Consider the following 7632-nt stretch of genomic DNA (forward strand, 5'->3'; position numbering starts at 1 on the left):
GTCGGAGCTCGCAGCGCAGCCCTGCAGGAACGGCCGCTGCGCGCGGGCCCCGCTCCGCCGCTGCCCCGGTGACGGCCGAACCCTGGGCGCGAGCACCGCCACGGGGGCGGGGCCTGCGCCCCTCGCGCTGCTCGGCCACCAATGGGGAGCCGTGGGACGGGCGGGGCGGGCGGGGATTGGCTGGGGCCGGTGGGCGGGGGCGGGGCCCGGAGGGGCCGGGCCCGGCTGAGGGGCCGCTGGTGCGGCAGAGTGGGAGCGGCGGCGGCCGGGGCGGCGTGGGGGAGCGGAGTGCGGTGGGGAAGGGACCGACCCCCGGTGGGAGAGAAACCGACCCCCGGCGAGGGAGGAACCGGCCCCGGGCGAGAGAGGGACCGGCACCTGTCGAGAGAGGGATCGGCCCCAGCGAAGGAGTGAGCCCCGGTGAGTGGCCCCTAACGACTGCCTCTCGCGTCGTGGTCTCGGGCCCGTGGATGCTGCGTTCCTTCCTGTGTGCGACCGGGCCTGGGAGGGAGCCAGCCGTGTCGGCAAAGAGGAACGACGAGCCACCTTCTCCTCTCATCACTTCTGAAAAGAAGCTTACATGGCTACGAGAGGAAGTGGCCATAAGATGAGATAGTGGACATTCGGATTACATATTAAAGTTTGATTTTTGCTGTTAGGGTGCTCAGGCGTTGGAACAGGTTGCCAGTGGAGGTGGTGGATGCAGAAGGTATGGCCAGGCTCAGTCATTGTCCTGGTGATGGATCAGGTTTGTGGTAATGAGGCACATCAAACAGAGAAATCAGTCCATAGTTTCCAATTATAGGATGATGATCTTTACCATAAGAAGTGTTTGATCAGATTGAAAGAAAGGTACAGAGCATGTTCCACATGGGGAATTAGGTGTTGCTGAGAAAGTAATTCTCCATTCCCATTGGTTTTTCACTTAGGTAGGATTATAAAATGTTTTCTATGGTGTAGATTACATATATGGAGCAAGGACTCTGCTGCAAAAGCATCCAATTGACAAGGTCCAGTACAGGTTATGTTACTGCAGTAGCAATTTCTTGAATTCAGCGAGGCAGTTAAGTTATAGAAATTTATTTTCAAAGGTTTATGAGAACGTGGCGGAGCTTTTTTTCCCGTTTGCCTTTAAGTGTAAATAATAAGCCATATATTGACTATACATCCTCAAAGAAACTTCCAGTTAGCAAGAAGTTTAATGGATTACTATAATATCAGTGTTTTGTTTATGTTTTACTGAATGTAAGTTCATAGAAAATTGATAAACCATTTTTGCTTCCTCTCCTCCACCCCCAAATTTCACGTGGTCTGAAGGCTATACAATTGATTTTAGTAACTTTTATTCATGATTCTCTTGTAGAGGCATAAGAATTACCAAGAACCAGCTGGAGTAATAGGATTCATGTTTTCTTTCCTAAAGGACATCATGGCAGCCCATCAGGAGAAAAACTTGCTGAAGAAAAAAACACTGAAACACCGAAGCCTCGGTGAGAGCTGCTGGACTGGAGAAGGAAGAAGCCCTTTGGACAGGACTGCCTGCACCCTCAGATCCATGGGCATCTGTAAGGTAAGAAGGATTCACAGTGCCCAGCCTTAATAGAACTGGAAGCCTTTCTTCCAAATATACATAGATTTTTTTAATATTTTGGCTATCAGGTTAGAATAGCTTGAGCCTGGACAGCCAATAGTAGAAACGTTAAACTGTCTGCTAGGCAATAATATACATGATGGATTCCCTAGTAGCAACATTAGCTTTCATTTCCTATCACAATTGCTTGTAGAATAATTTCTTCTCCATATCATCTTATTTGTGCTATTTATTCCATTTTGGAAACTTGTTTGCATCTCTCCTGCCTTGACTGAGTAGTGTTCTTTGTTCTCTTACTCCAAATCTTCTTGGTTTTCTTTCCCCCAGGTATTGGTAGAACCTGCTCCTCCTTGAGCAAGCAGATCGGCCAGGAAAATGCAGAAAGCAGGAGTGGAGGCCAAGGCCATTGCTGAAGGGGTTTCTGGCAGGCAGCCACAGAGCAGCAATTTGCAGGAGCTGTGGCTTGCTAAATCACAGCTTTAAGGATGCTGTGGTGGTGCCAGAGGAGAAGACCCTTGGTGTTGTGCAGGAACAAGTTCCTCCAGAAGAAAAGGTGGCGTTCCTTTGTGCGGGGAACTCTGTGGTATCATCAGTGGAGGAACAGGGTGAGGAAGATCTCCAGCCTTGGGATATTTCTGCAAGAGCCTTCACCCCTGCCAGAGCCTGGGTGAGAGCTGCCAGAGTGCAGAGGGAGGCAGCCCTTTGGACAGGCGTCCCTGCTCCCTCAGAGCCACGGCTATGAGACAAACAGCCTCATCCCTGAGGATGCAGATGGGCAGGAGAAGCCTGAAAGCAAAGCTGTGAAAACCGTTGAATCACTCGTCCATCTTGTGTCCATCTTGGGTAGAGCCACGGCCGGGCTCTTGTACTGCCTTTGAAGGGCTTTTAGTAAACACCTCCTTGATTCCTTTAACACTCTTCAGCTCCCTCTGTTCCAGGCAGCCTCTCCTAGGCATCACACCGAGCAACACTGCAAAGTCCTTGAAGAGGGCAAGCCCTGCTCGGCAGAAAGCAAAGCACCCGCCGTGTTTGATCCACAGCATTCCCATGCAAACACAACACGTGCCAGCCACTGGCAAGAAAGAAACCATATGGCAATCAAAACCAGAGCATTGGGAGCACCATGAGAGCTCCTTGGCAAATCCTGATTTATTTAGAGCACAGGCACTGCAGAAGTCAGTGAACTGCTAACAAAATCCTCTTTCTGCCTTCGACAGCCAGTTCAGGAGAGCTCCCCAGAGGCAGAGGAACTTCAAGTCTCCTTTGTCTCTGGAGGATCTGCTCAGGTACAGAATGATCGGTGTTTCCAGTTGGGAATACTGCAGTGTCCTGGGAACTGTGGGCTTGACACTGCTGGCACTAGCACTCCTCCTCACATGCCATTGGCTCCAGGGAACGATTCATTGCAACGGACTCAGCTCCCGTTCTTACTTCCTGCCTTCTTACTTCCAGGCTTTCTCTGGCCACGTGCATCTTCAGCCATGATCTGCTCTGCTGATCCCTGAGGTGTGCTGGGCTGTGATGGCACAAAGGGGCTGAGTGCTGGGTGAGGCAGGGCTGTGATGTGCTGGCCACAGCGCTGTGACATCACTGTGCTGGCGCTATATAAGAGGGGCCAGCAGCCGCCACTGCCACTGCAGTCGCGACGGGATGCACTAGAGCCATGAGTGACAGTGACATGCCAGTGATTGTGCTTGTCCTGCTGCTGGCCACTGTGGCTGTCTGCTGGGCCATTGGCCACTGCTCCTTGGTGTGATCCTAGGAGAGGCTGCCTGGGAGAGCCTCAACCCTTGTAAGGACAGCACCCCAGCATACACCTGCCATCCTTGCAGGGACCTCAGGCTGTCAGAGAGCCTCCATCCTGGCAGGAGCCTCTGCAATCTCTGACAGCCTCCATCCCTTGCAGAGGCACAGTGAGACCTGTCTGCCTGCGGACGGTGCAGAGCCCGTGGACAGGTCTCCCAGCTCCCTGGGCGTCAAGAACCTGGGCACAACCCTGACCGTTGACGTGGCTAGGAAAGCCCAGAAGTCCAAATGGGAGCCCAGCCCGAGCCAGGGGAGCCTTCACAGGAGCAGCTGGCGGAGCAGCGAGCATCCTGGAGCCAGCAGTTGCAGGCCCACAGCTGCCAGGATGCTGTGCCGGTTGTGCCAGCCGGCAACAGCCCCAGCCTCGTGGTGGAGACGACCCTCGAGACACCAAGGGGGTTCCTCCATCTCCAGGAAGCTGCCCCAAGAGAGACTTCAACCACCACGAAGGCCTCTCTAATAGCAGGTGAGATGTGCCTAGGAGCTGTCTGAGGTTTCCCCGGGGCTCTTGAGGGGCATCCCCAGGCCGGGCCAGGGCCCCTGAAGACACCACGGCTACTTCCAGTGGCTGTGACGTCAAGGGCTTTAGAGGTTTCAAAAAGCCCTGTCTGCTTTGCAGCTGCTCCTGGGACCCCCCTGTGTGACGCCTCGGGCTGTAGCCCCGGCTGTTCTCAACATCACAGTGCAGCCCGTGACGCCGGGGACAACGACGGTGCCGCCCTGCCCCGCTGGCACCGCGGCTCCTGCAGCCGCCTCCGTGCCCTGCCCTGCCCCAGCTGTGCCGCTCGCCAGCCCAACGGCTACCCCGCAGTGGCCGCAGCCCGGCGCGCAGCAGGAAGCAGGTGAGAGCAGCGTGGCCCGCGCTGGCCCGGCGCGCCTGACTGGTGGACATTTGAACAGGGGGCCCTGGGCTCGAGGCTGATGGCTCGCTCTTGGCCACAGGGCAAAAGAAGCAGCTGCAGGAGCTGTACCAGCTGGACCCGTAGCTGGGGACCGGTGGCTTTGGCACCATTTTCTCGGGTATCCGCCTCTCGGACGGGAGCCCGGTGAGTGGCCGCAACGGCCGGCGTGGGAGGAGGGGCAGGGCTTGAGCTCAGCCCCCCTCTCTCGATGGCTTGCAGGTGGCCATCAAACGCGTGGCCCGGGAGAGCGTACTGCAGTGGGACGAGCTGGTGCGTGAGCGCGGCCAGCGGGACAGAGCAAGGCAGAGCGGGGCGGGGTGGGCAGGGATAAGCCCGGGGCCCCGGCAGTGACAGGCAGGGGATGGCGGGGGGGAGCGGGGCGGGCGTGGGCTCAGCGTGCGAACCGGAGCATCGCGGGCCTGGGGATGCCAGAGACCGGTGCTGGGGCTGGGGCAGGGGCCACCTCGCAAGCATCCTCTGGGGCTTGGCAGGAAGCCCAAGCACCAGGGAGACTGCGGGGCATCCCAGGCAGGGGACAGCGCAGCTACACGGCGGCATCAGGCCTGCTGCAGGCATTGTCTCCTCCTCACAGCCCGACAGCACCCGTGCTCCCATGGAGATCGTGCTGATGGAGAAGGTGGGCTCTGGCTGCCACTCCATCATCCAGCTGCTCGACTGGTTTGAGCTGCCTGACAGCTTCCTCCTGGTGATGGAGCGTCCGGAGCCATCGTAGGATCTCCTGCAGTTCCTGTGAGAGCAGGGCTTCCTGAGCGAGGAGGTGGCGCGCTGGCTTTTCCGCCAGGTGCTGGAGGCCGTGTGCACCGCCTGCAGCGTCCTGCGCCGCAACATCAAGCCGGAGAACCTCCTCGTGGTCCTGGAGAGCAGCGACCTGAAGCTCATTGACTTCGGTTGCGGCACCTTCCTCCAGGAGCGGGCCTACACACGGTTTGCCGGTGACCCCCCAGCCCGGGCCCCGCTGCCAGTGCCAGGCACTGCACGGCCCCATTCCCTGCCGGGCCGCGGGCTGCGGCCTTCAGCCGGCTGCTGGCTGCCCTTTGGCACGGGGCAGATGCCGTTCCCCAGGAGCCGGCTGCCAGCCCTGCCCACAGAGAGGGGGCTGCAGAAGCCGGGGTCCGGCCCCTCGGCCTGCCTAGCCCGCAAGGGCATGGGCTGCTCCGCTGGCCTTCTTCGCCTTGCAGAATGGTTTCTTGGCTTTGGCCAGCTGGTTGGAGGACGTGCGGTGGCCTCCGGGGGAAGTCGGGGCCGCCGGCGCAGCCCCTGCCTCAGCCGGGAGGCCGGCGCCAGGCTCGGGAAGGCAGCGGCCTGCGCCTGCACAGCGCCGCCTGTCTCCCCTAGGAACACGCGCGTTCAGCCCGCCCGAGAGCATCGGCCTTGGCTGCCACCAGGGCCGCTCGGCCACCGTCTGGTCCCTGGACGTGCTGCTGTATGAAATGGTGTGCGGGAGCCTCCCCTTCTGGGACGACCGCGACATCGTGTCGGGGCAACTCTTCTTCGGGCTCCAGCTCTCTCCAGGTTGGTATCCGGCCTCAAGAAGGCAGGCTTTGGCAGATGGCGGCACTCAGCCCGGCGGGGCCCTCGCACAGCTGGGCGGGCCGTCGCTGTGCCCTCAAGGGCCGGCCGCGGGAGGCGGCCCGTGCCCACGGGCTCCGTGCGGCACGCGTGGCTGAAGGCGGTGGCCGTGTCCCGCCGTGCCGCTCTCCCGCAAGTGACCAGCGCTTTCTGCCTTCTCTGCCCAGAGTGCGAACATCTGATCCGCTGGTGTTTGTCCAAGCACCCCGCGGACAGGCCAGAGCTGGAGCAGATCTTCTGGCACCCTTGGGTGTGGGCCGGGCATTTCTGATGCTTTTCAGGAGCTTCTGCAGCACCCAGTTCCCACGTCTCACACAGGACTCAAAAAATAAAACAACGACAAACAAACCCATTGAGGGGTGTCAAGTCTGCTCCTTGTCAGCAGCCGAAGCTTAAGAAACCTCCTGGCAAAAGGTGTAGTCCCGTAGGTGCTCCCTTCAGCCTTCTTCAAGCTTTCCATGCCTTTCCTTCTGCATGGGAACTTTGTGCCTTCCAGCACAGGCTGGAGCACAGGTAGGAGGGCCTTTAACAAGCCACGAAATGCAACACTGAAACAACAGCTGTCCTTTCAAGCTGAGGCCGCCACTTGGGTGTCTCCTGAAGTGAAAGAGGGGAGGGCTCTGTGTGCATTCCAAGGGCCTGCGGGTGGCAGGGGCAGAGACATTGCTCTGCTACCAAAGCTGGGAGAAGAGCCAGAAGCACCAAAACCTCATTTCACCCTGAGCCCTGATGAACTCTTTCTCTTTCCCTCCAACCACTGGCAGGCAAATGCAGGCCAGGCCTTGTGGCTCGTGGCAGAGCCTTCTTCCTCCCAGCGAGATTCCTCACAGCCGCACACCATGGCCTTGGCCAGGTGTGGACCCTGAGAGAGGACAGAGGCTCTGTTTGTTCCTGCAAGGTGAGATCCAGCTGGAAACACGTACCACTCTGTGCCTGAGCAGACCCTCCAGAGACAAAGGGAGTTGAAGTTCCTCTGTCTCTGGGGAGCTCTCCTGAACTGGCTGTCGAAGGCAGAAAGAGGATTTTGTTAGCAGTTCATTGGCTTCTGCAGTGCCTCTGCTCTAAATAAATCAGGATTTGCCAAGGAGTGCTCGTGGTGCTCCCACTGCTCTGGTTTTGATTGCCATATGGTTTCTTTCTTGCCAGTGGCTGGCACGTGTTCTGTTTGCATGGGAATGCTGTGGATCAAACACAGCGGGTGCTTTGCTTTCTGCGGAGCAGGGTGTGATAAATGTGATTCGTGCTAATTAAGTTGTAACTATATTAACAAAATTGTATTTAGATCAATAGAAGACAATTGTTACAGAGTGAGAAGGGGGAGATGGGTGAGACAGGATAAAAGACATCTTCCAGATGTTGGGAGTCGAAGAAGGAGGTTAGAAGAAAGTCAGATAAGAATAGTAGAAGGACGGAGGTCTGATAAGCAGCATCTAGAAATACAGCTTCAACCTTGAAGCTGTCAAAAATGGAATGATCACAAGCATGGGACTTAATTAAAGTCATGTTATGGAAAACATCTGCTCAGTCACACAGGGCGCCTGCGCTACCTGCAGGTCACACCTCGGTCACTGATGAAGACGATGAGCCTTCATCGGAAATAAGACCCTTAAAAGGATGAGAGCCCCCCTAACCCATTAGTAGAGCATGCGCCGTGCAGTATAGTTACGTAGATCTTAGGAATAGAAACTAGGAGGAGTTTTCTAGAAACTTCTGTAGCCTACAGTATATAAGTGGGATTGTTAG

General features: G+C 57.2%; 1 long non-coding RNA gene and 1 pseudogene across 1 annotated transcript; both read left to right on the forward strand.

Moving 5' to 3' along the window:
• The first annotated feature begins 360 nt into the window (after nt 1–360).
• Nucleotides 361–2673, forward strand: LOC148217952 (uncharacterized). Its single transcript, XR_015800669.1, has 3 exons — nt 361–420; nt 1424–1570; nt 1919–2673. It is a non-coding gene; the product is annotated as an uncharacterized LOC148217952 (long non-coding RNA).
• Nucleotides 2674–4305: 1632 nt separating this feature from the next.
• LOC148217953 (serine/threonine-protein kinase pim-1-like) lies at nt 4306–7241 on the forward strand (annotated as a pseudogene).
• Nucleotides 7242–7632: the final 391 nt, after the last annotated feature.

Source organism: Sturnus vulgaris, unplaced genomic scaffold, assembly GCF_052056855.1.
Source record: "Sturnus vulgaris isolate bStuVul1 unplaced genomic scaffold, bStuVul1.hap1 Scaffold_198, whole genome shotgun sequence".
Lineage (NCBI taxonomy): Eukaryota > Metazoa > Chordata > Aves > Passeriformes > Sturnidae > Sturnus > Sturnus vulgaris.